Raw genomic sequence first — 18,194 nt, 5'->3', positions numbered from 1 at the left:
TGTGCTGAAGAAGAAAGAAGAAGAAGTTCAGAATTTTCGTTGTTTTAAAATGAGAGGAAATCTCTATATTTATAGACAACAAAGGATAGCGAGAATGAATTCTTATTGTGCCTTATCGGAAATGTCACAACTCTTTGGAAAAGTTACAACCCTTCGGAAAGGTCAAAACCTTTCATAAAAGACAATTTTTCATAAAAGTTGTAACTCGTCATAAAAGTTGCAACTCTTCATAAAAGTCACATCATTACATGAAAGGGGATGACTATTTTTGGGTAAGTCTTCATAAAAGTCGCAACTCTTATAAAAGTCACAACTTTTGATGAAAAGGGAAGGCTATTTTTGGAAACAAATAAATTTAAAAGAAAATTCTAGCTTGTGGTGGCGCCACGTAGGCGGGGCTAGGGTTCTCTTTTATATAAATATAAAATTGAGTCCACTGAATGCACAGTGTCCCCTTAAGGAAATTAATCCCCTCTAGTACCCGAGGTTTAATCGAATAGATCCTCTCAAGATGGAACGATTTTATTCAGAAGTATATTGATACAAAAACAATGGTGTCAGTGAGCCACTCAACAGGAGCAAAGTACTCGAATATTTATTTGTGCAGAAGAAGGAAGAAGAAGAAGTTCAGAATTTACGTTGTTTTAAAATAAGAGGAAATCCCTATATTTATAGACAACAAATGATAGTGAGAATGAATTCTTATTGTGCCTTATCAGAAATGTCACAACACTTTGGAAAAGTTACAACCCTTCGGAAAGGTCAGAACCTTTCATAAAAGTCACAATTTTCATAAAAGTCGTAACTCGTCATAAAAGTCACAACTCTTCATAAAAGTCACATCATTTCATGAAAGGGGATGACTATTTTTGTGTAAGTCTTCATAAAAGGCGCAACTCTTCATAAAAGTCACAACTCTTCATGAAAAGGGAAGGCTATTTTTGGAAACAAATAAATTTAAAAGAAAATTCTAGCTTGTGGTGACGCCACGTAGGCGGGCCAAGGGTTCTCTTTTATATAAATATATTATATGATATGATATGATTGGTTATTAAGTTAGAAGCCCAAAAATTTTAAAAGAAGAAAAGAAAAAGACCAAAAGAAATCTTCAGCCCAACAAAAGTTCACCTAACAATGACTCAAGAAGAAGCCCTTTTCCACAGTCCACTCTTACACTCCCCCTCCACATAAGCGTCACGCGAGCAGCCATGTTGATGTCACATAAGGTGTCAACGTTCCAAAACACACATGCCAAACACACGTTTTCCATACGCTCTTCACATGTCTTCCATGACCAACGCACGCTCTACCACTTGTCTCCTCTGCATTGGTTGGTCAATTCAAATTAAAACCCTAAGATCCCAAATTCCTTGAACTACCTATTTTACCCTCATTTAATCTACCAAAATTTTCCTAAATATCCTTGGATCCCTATAGACTGTCCCTCTTCTCTTTTGTGTCATAGAAGCAGCCAATCTTTGATGAAATTTTGGCTCTTTCACCATTTTTTGACAAAGTTCCATCTCGATCCTTGAAGGCAGAGGTGTGTATCTATTTCGAGTAACTATTTGAAAAAATCAAGAGGCGATTTTGAGGGTTTTGACCAAAGATTCAACTTTTCATTGTTTTCCCTGGATTCTTGTGCATGGTCAAGTTCGAGGGTAGATTTGAGGTCAAGAGAGCTCCGTTCACTGTCCCACAACAGGTGATTTTCGCTCTTCTTTCCTATGTTCTGCCTCCGAGTTAAAATACTATATATGCTCTAAGAAAGAGATTAATTTTGCTAGCTTTGTTGTACTGAAGGTATATATTAAAGAATGTACTTGTGTTTTGTGTTTGAGATATGAACCCATATTCTTTTCCTATTTTAGACGTTGCAGATTTGAAGAAAGATCTCAGGTTAAGATTTACATATTTACGGAACTTCAATTTATTTATTTTCTTTTTTCGGTCCAAGTTAATGTGAATTTGGTATTTTATGTAATAGGAAATTTTGGTTCATGTATACAGAAATATGTGTTCTTAAATGCATACTACTCAGTTAGAAATATTGCACTGATGATGTCTTTTTTTAAGTGCAAGCAAACCAATGATTTTAGGCATATTATATATGTATGTTTTATTCCCTTTGGTAGTCAAGATCGTTATTTTCGTTGTGTGACTTACTTGCCTATATATATGTACTCTTATTCAATATTATCTAAAGTTAAATCATTTTTACTAATCTCCTTCTCCTTTCTCTATTATACTGTACACTAGAAAGTGCATTTGGAGTTGTGATATGACTCCATCTTCGTCCAAATAAGAGAAGCGATTAACATATGCATTTTTGCTCGTGTCTAGAGAGATTTACTCATCCCAAAAGAAAATCAGGCAATTCCTCCTCATCTCAAAGCTTTACATTTTTATAATACATACGTATATGTTGTTATCTTTTGGCTATTGTTTTACATATTATTTTGCACCTATATTTTTGTTTGTTTTAATTTATGTTTGAATTTGTGCAAATCAACTAAAAATGATAGTAAGATGTAGCCGCTCACCTTTCTTTTAGATATTGAGTTTAGTATATTAATTTGGCTTAAAGTCGCTTTTTACTTAAATTTTACTTGTTACTTGGCTCGTTTGTTGGATTAAGAAGGCATTACTTTGGAAAGAAGGTGGACCTTTTCTTAATAGATTTGTATCGACTTTTAAGTTTTGTTTTTGATAATTAGGAATTTTAAAACGCAACTTTTTCTAACACTTTTCACGACCAGATTTTTAAGGTCAAAAACAAAAAAGTGTTATTTTATTTTTCCCTTTAATTAACCTAAGTTTGACCAGTAATCGTTTTTAATAAATCTTAAAGGATGCTTAACACCTTCCCTTTAGGATAACTAGAATCCTAACCTAGAATCATATAAGTTAGTAGACCTTAATTGGAGTTTATTTTTATTACTTAGTTAGTAATTTAGGTATCCTAATTTACCTTTAAAATAATTAGGTAGCGACTCCTTAAGTTAAATAATTTAGGAATCACCAATATGTTGTACACTATTTGATGATAGTTAAAATGAGGTTAACAATGTATTCATGACATACGATTACACAAGCATATCAGGCATATTTTCTTATTATGAGTTCAGATGTCGGTCATGGAGGCTATCAGAGTTTTAGTTTCAGGTGGTATCTTTATTACCCTTTTTATCACAATTATTTATGGTTTTACTTTCCGCTTAACATACCAGTACATTTTCAATATTACTGACGTCACATTGCCTGAGACACGGCATGTCGTGTTGTAGGTTCAGACAGAGGTTTTGATCGACCTTTACAATAGAGGTTGTTGTCTCAACTAAGGATTGGTGAGCTTCTTTCTTCTTGGAGTTGTTGGTTAACTGTAAGTTTTGCATAATTGAATTTTGTATATAGTTTAGGATATTGTTAGGGCTTATCCCCAACCAGATGAGTTATAGTATTCGTAGATACTTGTGGACATATTTTATTGGGTCTTCTCAACTTCCATTTATAACCTTGTTCGCTTGTTGTAAATATATTTTCAGTTGCAGCCTTATCGGCTTTCTTTATTTGTTAATATGACATTGTCGCCCTAACAATTTATTAGTTGAAATTATTTCAAAAAAGCATTCTTTAGGAAGCCTTTCAAAATAATTCATTGGAGCAATATACATAGAAAAATTCATGTCAATTTTCTTGCAAAAGTTTATAACTGAGACATAGAACCAAAGTTGTGTTTGTTCCAAATTTTATGTATAATTTAAATAATTAAAAGGGAAGAAATTTTAGAAATCTATTTTGTTAAAACAAGTATAATCGTATATGCTTATCTGTACTTTTTACTATAACTGACAAAATAGATTTCTAAAATTTCTTCCCTTTTAATTATTTAAATTATACATAAAATTTGGAACAAACACAACTTTGGTTCTATGTCTCAGTTATAAACTTTTGCAAGAAAATTGACATGAATTTTTCTATGTATATTGCTCCAATGAATTATTTTGAAAGGCTTCCCAAACTTTATGTATAATTTAAATAATTAAAAGGGAAGAAATTTTAGAAATCTATTTTGTTAAAACAAGTATAATCGTATATGCTTATCTGTACTTTTTACTATAACTGACAAAATAGATTTCTAAAATTTCTTCCCTTTTAATTATTTAAATTATACATAAAGTTTGGAACAAACATAACTTTGGTTCTATGCCTCAGTTATAAACTTTTACAAAAAAATTGGCATGAATCTTTTTATGCCCATTGCTCCAATGAATTATTTTGAAAGGCTTCCAGAAGAATGCATTTTTGAAATAATTTCAAAAATAACTCCTGCAGATGTTGTAAGATCAACAACATTGTCAAAACTATTCAAATTTGTTGTAGGATCAGACCAAATTTTGGAAAGATTTTTGCCTCTTGATAATCAAGAAATAATTGATAAATCAGAGTTTTCACCTGTTTGCAACACCAAAAAAGAGCTCTTTCTTTGTCTATGTGATTCTCCAATTCTCCTTGATGAAGGTAAACTGGTAAAAATTCAATTTTGATTTGATTATTTGTAATACTGATGTCTGAGTCAGATTTTGTTTATGCTACATCTCGCCAAAGGTGAATTCACGATTTGAGATTTATGCATTCAAATTTTAAAAGGTTTTTCACATTAAATCCATTTTATTTTATAAATTGTGTGTTCATATCTATTATTTGTTGCATTTATCATTAATTTTTAAACAAAAATTATGTTTCGAAATATATATATATATACAAACACACTTTTATTAACGTTTTTCAAGAGTTCCCATGCTTTTTTTGGTTCCCTTAATAACTCTAATCCACAACATTTGTGTTGATGTTAGGGGTGCTTAATTACCATCCTAGCAGTATCTGGAAATTGACTTTTTGGAGGTATAAAAAATATCTTAAATATTTTGTAAAACTTTCTAGAATTTTGTAGAGTAATATCTTTGATATTTGTACTTAAGAAAAATCTTGATAGTCTAGAATATTAGATACTTGAGGAAGACATGTGTAGAAGAGGTTAGAATAGTCTAGATTTTGAGTATTTAGAATCATCCCAACATAACTATAAATAGGGATTACATTAAGCATTTATAAATAACTAAAAATAACCAAAACCCAAAACAAACTACAAATCAAAGAGTCTTCTCTTATTACAATGTTTTTCTTTCCAAATTCTTACTTCTACTTTATAACCTCCTCTTCTTTACTTGAATTTTGTGGTCTTAGTTAACGATTTTGGGCTGATAAAAGAGTTCTCCGATTATACTTTTCTTCTGCTATTCTCTATAAGGTATCACAGCCATAGCCGTTAATTGGACTTTGTATTTTATTTCAAGAATGGGTTAGTGGTTGATTCAACTGGATTGTTCAAGTGGATTTACACAGTCTTATTGAAGGACTATGGATGGAGTTGTTGAATCAGTCTAATTACAAGATATGGAATACATGTATAGAATAATACTTTGTGGGCAAGAATTTGTGGGATGTTGTTAATGAGAGTAACACAAGTCCTTCTGATGACGGAATGGAGAATAGTAGCACATACAAGAAGTGAAAGCAGAGTAATGCGAAGGAGGAGTGTTGACACCCAATTTTGGCCTAACATTTTCAAGATTCTTAACTTTTAAGTTTTATTTATTCAATAGTTCAAAATACATTTTTTATAATTTTAAATAAGTTTATCGATATTTATCCTTATTTATCAAAATTTTAGATTTTTATTAGTTAATTTTAATTACATTACTTTTGTCACAGCCGGTTGAATACGTTTAAATATTTGTTCATTTTGATTAAATCATTATTTCTGTTAAATGCATTGTTTTACACATCATGGGTTACATTCATTACATTTTTTAATATTCATTTTATTCATTACTTTTATTACTATCAATTTTGGTGTTTTTAGCACAGTCTAAAAATACTATTAAATTAGGATAATAATTATATACACATATATTTTATTTAACCAACAATTTTGGGTCATAATCTCAAACCCACAATTTGAGCCCATTGTAAAATTATTTCCTATATAAGTTTTGATTAGATTAAAAAATAAAGGGGGTGGTGAATTAATTTTAGAATTTGGGGTTTAATTTTTTCAGATTTTTATTTTTTCTATAGATCATTATCTTTCTCCGGCAAACTTTCGCCGGAGCTCCAACCAGTCACCACCAAAATGAGACCCCACTGGTCAACCCACCCCTCTTCTCTCCTTTCCTCTCTTCAATGCCTATTCTCTTCTTCAACCAACCTCTGAGCTTCGATGAGCTCGTGAACTAGGCCAAACAACCAAAATCTCCATTATTTCTGGTGAGCTTTAACCATCTGACCACCAGATCTCAACCCTCCAAACTACAACAAACTAGCCGCCTGAAACAAGCTCCCAAGTAACAGCTGAAACAACACCAAACAACAGCTAAAACAACATCAAACAACCACAAATAACCCTCAACAACAACCACCAGGACAAACCTAAAACCCCAACGATTCTCCCTTTTCGACAGACCAGCGAACCAAACGCAAAACCCCTTTTGTCTCTTTCCCATGTTTTCAGCAAAAGACAGATCAGAAACAACCAAACCATGCCCTTAAATCCCGACCAAACACCATCTCCGGCGAAAACCCCACTAAGAATCGACCCAACTGCTCTCCATTGCTTGCCTTCCCCTTCCCCTTTATCGATTTTTGTTTGTTTTTGCAGGTATTCCGGCGAATAACAGCACGACAACACCGCCGCGACCACCATCGAACCACCACAACACAACATCAAAAACCCAGACCACCAGATGCTGACCATAAACGCCATTAATGGCAAACTTGCACACCAACTTCACGAGCCACCTGATCTCATCAAAGGAACACTACCACGTCGCTCTTAAACAACTATTAATGAGAAATAAAAGCACTGTGAGTCCCATATTCTTCTTTCCTAGCCCTCTTGTTGTGTTAACTTTATTTTCACTAATTATTTTTCTTCTAGTGTGTATTTCTTTGTCCATTTTATTTTTCTGTTGTTCATCTCTGGCAAACTGAAAATTCCGGCAAGATGCTCGTATCCAAGTCAACTGAGACAAATTGTTGTTACCTTTGCCCTTTCCCTTTTTTTTACATACTTTTTGTCTTTATTCAAGAATATATGTTATATATATATATTTGGTCTTCAAATTTTATCATTCTAGTAGAATAGTATTTGTGTAAATATTTTTATTTTTTTCTTGACAGTACCACAAATCACCATTTTCAATTTTATATTTGTTATTATTATATTAATGTTTGGTTATATAAATTAACTTTATTATTGTCATGATAATGATGTGTGAGTTTTATTTCAAAAATTTCCGTGTCCATATAGTATTGTTGTTTCAATATTTGACTTCTTATTATTAATATTATTATTATCTTTGAATGTTGGAACCATTTTCAATATTATTGTTTGAATTGATTACTAATAGTGTGTTACCTTTCGGGTTATTTTAGATATTCTTTGTCGTTTTCACTATTTGTTGGTGTGCTTAATTAATATGGTGTAGATGCTTGATATTGGCCAATGAAAAAATCTCTGCATCGATTTTGGAGGCCTCCACTTTATAAAAGACGGAAATTTAGTTTAAGTTTATATTTTTTGTAAGTTAAAATGGCTGATGAAGAAATTACTGTCGATTTCCAAGGCCTCTCATGTTAATAAGACGGACTTTTATTTTTAAGCTATTATTTAATTCATCTATTTTTGTTATTATTTATTTATTACTAAGTGTCTTTACAGGTATTCCGGAGTCACTTGCCATTGAAGCTAGTCGAATGGAGTTCAAATTATCTTTTTTATTCATTATTGTGTATATTAACGATGTTAGGTAAATCTTAGGCCGTCTTGATATTATTGTTTTGTTTTATTATTTCTCTATATATCGCATGTTTGTTTTACTTGTATATTATTTTATCTCCTCCTCAATTTGAAAAATTGAACTCAGTCGGGATCCGCAATTGTGGATTTCGAAGGATGCCTAACACCTTCCCTTCGGAATAACTTGAACCCCTTACCTAGAATCTAATGGTTTCGTAGATCATCTAATTGATTTCCTAGTTTTTCCTAAAATTAGGTGGCGACTCCTTTTAAAATTGTTTCTTCTTAAAATTCTTTTAAAAATTGAGTTAATTGTTTATTTTTCGAGTCACCACGACGTTTCTCCTTATTTGAATAAAGTATGAATGTAAACAAAGAGTTCATTCTAAAGAGGACAAACTCCTCAGGATTATTCAAACATATTATAAAGTGTAATCCACTCATAAAATATGGAGGACCCTTGATCGTTTATGCAACAAGAAGAATGAAGCTTGGCTGCAAATACTGGAGAATGAATTGGCTAACACCACTTAAGGTAATCTTTCTATCGTTGAGTACTTAATGAAGATTAAGAATTTATGTTCTTAGATATTCTTATGGATTCCGAATGAGGTGATCTCTGAAGCAATATAAGAAGAATAGTCATTCGTGGTTTGAAACATGAATCTATTCCATTTGTGACATTGATTCAAGGATGGGCTCAATAACCATCTTTGGATGAATTTGAGAATTTAAAGGAAACACAAGAGAAATGTTGCACTCTTGATCCTTAGGTGGTTCAAGCTTACATGTAAAGAAGGAAGATCCTTCTAACTATTATGGTAAGAAGCCACTCAGATGTTATCCTTGTGGTGAATTAGGACACATAAAAAGATATTGTTGAGCCTAGGAGAACAATATGGTTCAAAAAGTTTTTGAATAACAAGAAGATTGGGGAAAGTGTTTATTAGGTGAGGCTCGAGTAATAGATTCCATGATTTCCATCAATCTTGAAACAGACTGGATCGAGGATTTAGAATATAATGCAGTCGATCACATGGAGAAGCAAGAATTTTATGTCAATAGTATGAAACAAGAAATTTTTGAAGATGTTTATACTAGTGATATGGTAGCTTCTATCGAAGAAATCAAAGAAGTAGATCATGAACATGCAGTGTTTGAAACTATGTATGCCAATGGTAACCTTTATGTAAAAAACATTGAGAAAGATCTAGGGGAAGTTGAATTCTCTAATCAATCGCCAGCCATATCGAGGTCATTCACTAGCTTAGATAAAATATTGAAAGCAAATGGAGATGATGAAGATCAAATAGATGTAGAAGATGGCTGCATTTCAGGAGAGACAAATGGCATGACTTTCAAAATCTCTAAAGTTGATAATCAGATTATTGAAGAACTAGAAAGGAAATTTGGTAGTGGATCCTATTATGGTGTTGAGTCTTCACAAATGAAATCTCCTTCTATTGTGGAGTTGCACTAAAAGGAACGACTTCTAGAATCTTGAACCCTAGAGTTCTAAACTTACCCATCACAGATGTTTATTCATATAGTACAAGTGCCACGAAGCTAAGAGAAAGGGGGAGTCTGAGAACTCAAAATGGGGACAATTCACATGGATCAATTGAAGCTGAAAATTCTTCATCATTTGAAGAAACAAGAGGAGTCTGGAAGAAACTGTTGAGATTTTCACCAAGACCTGACTCAAAGCTTCATTTGAGCTCCTCCACGACAAGTGTGGGGTAGTTTTCAAAAAATCACTTTAAGGGGAAGTGTGAAAATTAAAGTTGATTTTTTGGAGGTACAAAAAATATCTTAGATATTTAGTAGAACTTTCTATAACTTTGTAAAGTAATATCTTTGATATTTGTACTTAAGAAAAATTTAGATAGTCTAGAATATTAGATACTTGAGGGAGATATTTGTAGAAGGGGGTTTAAATAGTCTAGTTTCTTAGTATCTATAATCATCCCAACATAACTATAAATATGGATGACATTAGGAATTTGTAGATAACTAAAACCCAAAACAAACCCTAAATCAACAATCTTCTTCTGTAACAAAGTTCTTTTATCCAAAATACTTTCTCTCACTTCTAGTTTCCTCTTCTTTAGTTGAATCTTCCGATCTTAATTAACGAGCATGGGCTAACAGAAGGGTTCTCCAATTATACTTTTCTTCTGCTATTCTTCACTGTATCCTCTTGTCGATATGAATTGAAATTATTGGATGTATATGAAACTAGTACTAATGTGTACTCTACATCTAAAAAGGAACTCTAAGTCTTCTCTTCTCACCAACAAAAGGTGGATTTAGAAATTTGTATAAGGGAATTAAATAATATAATAGGTGTCACACCTAGAATTTAAATACGTAATCTAAAGTAGTCTTTGAACCCCCTCTACTACTAAACTAGAATTGTAGATTAAACCTTTCATATGTAATTTAAAAAATCATTTTACCCTGTTTGCATTAGTGTATTTTTTAGCAAAGGGAATTCAATAAAAATATTTGACATCATTTAGCTCCTCTCGTAATCCAGTTAACTATGCAACTCAAATAAGTGAAAAGAAGTTACCTAGTATTCATATCTTTACTGAAATCTTATATTTAATTCTTATCCTTCTTAATACTATTCATTATTTTTTTGGTCAGATTCTCAATCCTATTGATTAATATCTCACAATATCTTCCTCTTCCTCCTCCTCCTCCTCCTCCTCTTCTTCTTTGTACTTATTGATTTTTTTTCTATTGTTAATGCCACTAAAAACATCAAACGAATCATGTTTTCATATTGTTGTTTTACATATAATTTTTTTTTTGATTAATCAAATTATAATTACAACATGATACTTTTTGGATACTATTGAATGATTTTTTTTCTTAGAGTTTTTCTCTCGATAAGCATAGTGGAAAAAACTGCTTGATAATATCAGCAAGAGAGCTTATGATTTTGGCATATGAGCCAACATACTTTTGACATTGGAAGAAACATCCCGATTCCAAGTTTATCTCTTTTTGTTTTCTTAATTTGATCTTTAACTTCCTTTCTCCTTTGTAGCACATTAGTCTTAGAAAGAGCTAATTTAGAAAGAACTAAATTTGAAATAGCCAATTTGAGATTTTTGCAAGTTATTCTTAAACTGTGAGTTTTGGGTCAACTTCAAACGACCATAACTTTCAGCTCAGAATGATTTGGGTGGCCATGAGATATCAAATCAAAGGTTGTTGAGTCCTCTTTCCAATGCCACCAAGTTTCCTAAATTCCAAGTTTAGATGAAAGAGATATGCCCGTTTGAGTACAACCTGTCCAGTTAAGGTTATTCATCCATTTTAAGGAGGGGTATTTTGGTCTTTTCCTAACCCCCACTAGCCTAGATCGTTTTTGTTAATCTTTTAGGGGTCGAAACTGATTGGAATAGGTTTAATTCATTCCTAAACACGCTTAGGATTTTTGAGAGGAGTTCAAGAGGAGAAGAGAAGAACGTTCAAGATTCTTGCAAGCTTTGAGGATTTTTGCCAAGAATTTGATTCTTTCAAGGTATGTAAACTTTCATAGTGATGGGTTAGTTCACCCTCATTCCAATCATGAGTTTCTTTATTGTATTCGTCCATGAGATTTTGTGTATTGAGTTCTTGATGAGTTTTCTTGAGGTTTCGTTCTTCATTCTTTATTAATGGGGTTTGATGAGTTCTTGAGGTGAGGATTGAGTTGAGGGTTGTTCTTGAGGAAATTTGAGTAGATTTTTATTTTCTTATGTTGGATTAATGAATCTAAGGAAGTTTGAAAGAGATTGATTGATTCTAGGTGAATTAGGACAAAAAATCGAGAAGAAAAATTTGTGAGGATGATTTGGAAAAAGGGTGGCGCGGCGCACCCCAGATGCGCCAATGGGGCTGGCATGGCGGACCTGCAATGCGGCAAAATGGGGTCTCTGATGATTTGGGGTTGGCACCCTGCGCCAGGAATGCGTCAGGGTTGTCTGCCTCCATTCTTCTTCCGTCGTTCGTCCCATCTTTTAAAACGTATCTTCGACCTCTTCCTGATTTTAACTATCCAAACTACATCTAATCAATGAGAAAACTATATATCTAAATCAAAATTCTTGAATTCACATTTCCAATTCTAGATAAAGTTAAGAGTAAAGTTCGAGGGAGTCCTTTGAGTCGTTTTGAGAAGTCTTTTACAATCTTTTAAAACTTGTTTTAAGACTTAGGTACTTGAGTATGAGGATGAAGAGAGTTGAGTTCATGTTTTCAAAATGAATTTACGGGGACTAAGTATCCCCAAGTGTAAATGCTTTTATATTTAAAGTGAGAGGAAACCTTGATTTCCAAATGAGTTCATGAGGAGTTTTTGAGAACTATCTCTTTTAAGAGAATCTTTTAAGTAATAAACTCACAGTTTGATGATGAGGAAATGTTTTTAAACATATGAGCATAAGTTATATTATTGGGAGTAGTATTGAGCACTAATATGAGGACGAGTTCAGACAACTCAAAGTCCTCATAAATCATGTATGTCAATATGGGTAAAGGGTCATACTTTTTAGATTATTCCTTATTGCTTTTAAGCATAGCTTAGTGGATATACTTAGTTGAGGATATCTTATAACCTGGAAAGGTATAGGACAGTTCTGGCAGCGTGGGTAAGACGCTCTATCACCACATAGCTCATAGTGATGGTTGTCGGTTAGAGAATCTCCCAAAATAAGAGTAACGAGTCTATTAATATACATTGAGTTATTATATTGTATTTTAAAAGTTTTCTTTGTACTGCATCTTTATTGTTGCTTTTATATTGAATTGAGTTGATTATCCTTGAGTTGAGTTGAGATGAGGTGAGTATAAAAGTTTTCTTTGTACTGCATCTTTATTGTTTCTTTTATATTGAATTGAGTTGATTATCCTTGAGTTGAGTTGAGATGAGGTGAGTATATTCTTTCTTTTTATCAGTTCAAGCTTATGTCTATGCTTTAGAGTTCCCTTGCATGCTCGTACATTCAATGTACTGACGCCATTTGGCCTGCATTTTTTGATCATGCAGATACAGGAGTTCAGGGTCATCAACAGGCGCGTCGTTGATATAACTTACAGTTCCAGTTAGCTTGGTGAACCTCCTTGCTTCCGAAGGGTTCCACATTTACTTTCAGTCTTGTTAGGATGTTATGGGTCTTTCATAGTTATTAGAGGCTTCGTAGACAGTAGTGTTTTGAAAAGTCTTATCCATTTTCAACTGTTAATGTTCAGGACTTGGGTTGCCTTTTTTGGCTAGTTGAATGTCTTTTTAATATTCTGAGTTATTTACTTTGAGACTTTTGAGAACCCGTTACTTTTGAGTTCATATAATGTTGAGCACGTCGTCTGCTGAGTATTAAGCCAGACCAAGGGTTCGCTTGGGGACCATTAATGGTTCTCGAGTGCCAGTTATGTCCAGGGCATAGGCTCCGGGTGTGACAAACTTAGTATCAGTGCACAGAGTTCAAGAGTCCTAGGGTATCTATGAAGTCGTGTCTGTAGAGTCCTAGTTATTAGTGTGAAGCGCGCCACATCTATAATTAGGAGGCTACATGTCTCGACCTGAGACTATACCCTGGACGTGGCTGACACTCAAAAACCATTATTGGTCCCCAAGTGAACCCTCATCCTGGCTGAATACAGGCGAAAGACTAACTTAAGCATACAAAGCTTAAAAATTGAATAGAATAAAATTCATTGAACTCAATTACAATATTTAACTCAAATGAAAAACTCTGAATATAAATAATATATTTAGCTCACCATAAAATATGCAACTTAAATCTTTAAAACATTTAACAAAATAAATATAACAGACTTCTCAAACTCTACTGTCTATCTATGAAGCCTCTAAATGAGTTTCTCTAACCGACAACCACCACTATGAGCCTAAGTAATGATACAACGTCTTGCCCACGCTGCCAGAACTGTCCTATACTTTTCCTTCATATAGAACGCCATAACTAAGTGGATCCACTAGTCCATGCTTAAAAGCATTAAGGAATCATCTAAAAAGTATGACCCTTTCTACCCACGTTGGCTACAAGGTTTATGGGGGATCTGACTTGTATGAACTCTCCCCTATATCGGTGCTCAATACTACTGCCAAAATATACTAGCTCATATGTTTAAAAACATAACTCTTTTTGTGTTTTGAGATTATTACTCAAAAATCTTTCTCTTAAAAGAGATGGTACTCAAACTGCTCAAAACTCTTTTTGGAAATTGATATTTCCTTTCTTGTTCAAATGTGAAAACATTTTAACTCTTGGGAATACATAGTTCCCATATAATCTTTGAAGATACCCTTACTCTTTACTAAACTCAAATTCCAAGTCTTAAAACAAAGTTAAAACGTTTGTAAAAGACTTCTTAAAATATGGTTCATGTCGAACTATTGACGTGAACGACTCAATGCAAGGTTTTCAATAACCATAAATAGAACTCAACACTTGGAACTCAAGAACTTCAATGATACTAATCATTTCAAGAATGCTCAATTCAGAGGGTTTGCACAGAATTATGAGCATGAACTACTCAACTCAAGGACTTAAAGATACTTCTCATCTCAATACTGTATGACTTATAGGGTTCATGCAGAATTATGGGAATAAACAATTCAACTCAAGGACTTCATGGGTAACATGTAATAGTCCCATGATTAGAAATATAATCTCAAAGAGGATTAAGAAATCTATACTCAAGACTTAGAACTTGAAGATACTACTCATCTCAAAGGTACTCAACTGATGGAGTTCATGCGGAAGTTATGGGCATGAACGACTCGACTCAAGGGTCAAAATATCAATAAGGAACTTATGTATATGACTCTTCCCATTCTCATACTTACTTACTCAAAACTTAACTCAAATCGATGGTGGATATCAAAGGATTCACAATTGAACTCAAAGGCATCCTTGAACTCTACTCTTAACTCTCTCTTCAATGTGAATTATGAATTCAAGAGTTATGGTTCATGATATGAAAGATCCCATGATGATAAAGTAGACTCGTGAATAAATTCTCCTGATCCTCATACTCACTTGCTCAAGTCTTGAAACAAGTTACTAGAAGTTGTAGAAGACTTCACAAAAGGATTCAAAGGGACTTTCTTAGAATGTTAGAAAGAATTCTCAAAAACTTAACTCTTAACTCTACCTTGAATTTGATTTATGAATTCAAGGTTGTAATTTTTGATAGGAAATATCTCGGGATGTTTAGGAGTGTTTTTAGATAGTTAAGCATGAGAAACGATCAAGAAATCACTTTTTGGAAGCTAGTCCGCAACGCGGAGATTCATTTAAATATTTGGTTGCGAAATATATTTCTAAGGTAGAACGGTCTGTGACCACTTTGTTACGCGAAGAAAAATTTTATGAAATGGGGAGGCAGGTCCACGACGCGGATAGGGTTGCCAGATTCGCCTGACTTTATCCTTCGTCATTTTCTAACCCCAATTCGCCTAAATTCGATTCTTTTTCGCAATCTCTCTTTAGATTTAGATACCCAGCACAAGGACACAAGAACCTACTCATATACCACTCTAAAATCGACATGATTTCACCAAGAACTCAACAATCTCATCTAAACTCAAGAACTAAAGCCAATTTCGAGAACATAATTCAAGAACATCATACTTTCAACTTTCTAGAGCGAATTTAACGCTGAAATTAACATGATTGACATGTGGGTGAACAAACCTAACACTATAGAAGCTTACATACCTCTTAGGGATCAAACCCATGGCGAAAATCTGTAAGAGAACTCAAGAACTTCGACGAACGCCTTGATCATTTCCTCTTTTCTCTTCTTTTCTCTTCTTGAACTCTCAACTAAAACCCTAGGTGTATATTAGGATTATAAAACTGAACCCAATAGTACTATACCCTTAAACCTTACTAAAAATAAATTAAATATGATTGGGTAAGGAAAAGACCAAAATACCACTTACTATTTTTGGGTAACTTTCCTTAACTGGACAGCCCGACTTCAAAAGGTCTATGAAGGATGATTCAAGTCTTATCTCAAAAAAAAATTGGGGTGTTACAATATCTCCCCCTTGGGATCATTCTTCCTCGAATGACGACTGGACTGGGTATGGAATAGGTTTACTCTTACTAAGGTATGAGTCTAATGGTATGCTCTTACTATATTCAAGATTAATCCACATCCTTAGGTATGGGTTCTATACCTCTCTATAAGGGATCTCATCCCAAGACTATTACTCTTTACCACCACATTGGGTTCTATATCAAGAACCACCTAATGTTTAACAACACCACATTCAAGCTTAGTACTCTAACAACTCCATGGACTCCTACTAACTAGCACCTTAAGAAATTCCTAACACTTGACTTGATTTCTCATCTTATCATCTCCCCCTTAGGTCTAAAGCTAACACTTGAAAGCTATGGACCTATTTCATCATCTCTAACAGTTCTACTTCCTCTTTTACTCTAACACTCGGGAGAAGTTTATCTCATGACTACCGAACTCTCTATAAGGGGGTACTAAGACCTCTTTCTAAGGTGTTTCTCTTAACCTCTTTTGATTACATACCCTCTCGGCACACCTCTTAATGCTCTTGTTACTCTTGTACTTAGCCACACTTCATTGCGCTTATCTAAAGGTTAGGGTCTCTCACTTGTACCACTCATATTTATTGCAGCTTATCACCTCAATTCCTCACCTACTCTATGTGAAGTCTTCTAGATCAAATATCTAGACAAACATCATCACCCTCATATTACCATTCTTTTGATCATGACACTCATCTTAAATTCAAGATTAATGTTTATTACTAAACTCGAATATCAACATGATTGCTTGCCTACTACACTAACTCGCAACTACTATGCACAATTGTAGAAACACTCGTCCAATAGGACCTTATGATAAATAGTCAATCTTCACCTGATAGTCTGCATACTCATAATTTACTATCACATTTTCATTCACAACTTGAGTACTATTCACTAATTCACTATAAATCATTGCCTAATTAGTTCTATAACACTTTGAATATTATGGGCTCTCCCTCAAAATCATAAGCCTAGCTTAGATCTATCACCTCATGTATACTCATGCTCTATTCAACACTTACACTTGGTCATTACCTACACAATGACACTTCATCACAAACTCTTTTCTAGCTACAACACACTCTACCTCCTATGATGAAATCTTCATAACTCATCACTTCTTAGTCTACCCATAAGGGAAAAACTCTTCATTAATAAATTACTAGGTGCATGACTATAGTAACATAGCTTGTCGAATCACTATCTCCCTTTCTAGGATTACTAAACCTCTGCATACAACCTCTGCATACTTTCCTCTAACTCTGGGCTCTTTCACTACTACTTCTCATGATCTCGTAACTCATGCTACCTTTTAGGGTGAAAATTTTACCCAAGCTCTAAACATACTTCTTAAAAAGGATCTCAGCTGAAACAACGCTTAAGGAAAAGAGTACAACCCGCTTTTATCTCAAACGCACGATTCATATAATTATGGGTTCATTCCTCTAAAACTGAACACTTGACTTACTCTTGGGCTTCTCTTAAGCCCCTCTGGAGTCCCATGACTTTCTCAAGACTCTTGCTAAGAACAACTCATCCATAAGGATCTTTACACTTTAGTTTTCAACCACCTCTAGTATGACGGGTAGTCGAATAAATCTGAGAAACGCACGAGTATGAATAAATCTCTATGACATAACTCTATTGCATGATTAAGAGTATGAATGATGGAAAACTTTTCTTAAATGTTTGTAGTCCCTCGTTTATAGAAGTGGGGACCTCACAACAATAAACAAGATCCTACTTGACACGACTTCATAGACACCCTAGGACTCTTGAACTCTATGCTCTGATACCAAATTTGTTACGACCCAAGCCTACACCTTGGACGTGGCTGGAACTCAAGAACCATGGCTGGTCCCCAAGAGAACCCTCATCCTGGCTGACTACAAGTGGAAGACTAACTCAAACATACAAAGCTTAAAAACTGAATAAAATTCATTGAACTTGTTTTACAATATTTAACTCAAATGAGGAACTCTGAATAAAATTAATATATTCAACTCGCCATAAAATAGGAAACTTAAGTCTTTAAAATATTTAATAAAATAAATGTAACATACTTTTCAAACTCTATTGTCTATCTATGAAGCCTCTAAATGATAAAGATGGAAGTCGGGACAATACCCACGACATCCTAACAACTGATAAGTAAATGAAATCTTCCGGAAGCAAGGAGGCTCACCATAGCTAACTCGAATTCCATGTGGTATCAACGAAGCTCCTGTTGATGATCC

The 18,194-nt window shown here is 33.8% G+C and overlaps 1 long non-coding RNA gene across 7 annotated transcripts; it reads left to right on the top strand.

The window, feature by feature from the left end:
* Positions 1-812: 812 nt before the first annotated feature.
* On the top strand, positions 813-7,939 carry LOC107061716 (uncharacterized). 7 transcript variants are annotated; one of them, XR_001474166.1, is made up of 5 exons: positions 813-1,705; positions 2,260-3,347; positions 4,857-4,905; positions 6,722-6,927; positions 7,784-7,939. It is a non-coding gene; the product is annotated as an uncharacterized lncRNA (long non-coding RNA). The 7 variants fall into 7 exon arrangements; XR_001474164.1 differs by having other exon boundaries at positions 2,260-3,382; XR_001474169.1 differs by lacking the exons at positions 6,722-6,927; positions 7,784-7,939 and adding an exon at positions 5,358-5,671.
* The last annotated feature ends 10,255 nt before the right edge of the window (positions 7,940-18,194 follow it).

Source organism: Solanum tuberosum, unplaced genomic scaffold (assembly GCF_000226075.1).
Source record: "Solanum tuberosum cultivar DM 1-3 516 R44 unplaced genomic scaffold, SolTub_3.0 scf00160, whole genome shotgun sequence".
Lineage (NCBI taxonomy): Eukaryota > Viridiplantae > Streptophyta > Magnoliopsida > Solanales > Solanaceae > Solanum > Solanum tuberosum.
This window is presented reverse-complemented; position numbering and strand designations above follow the sequence as displayed.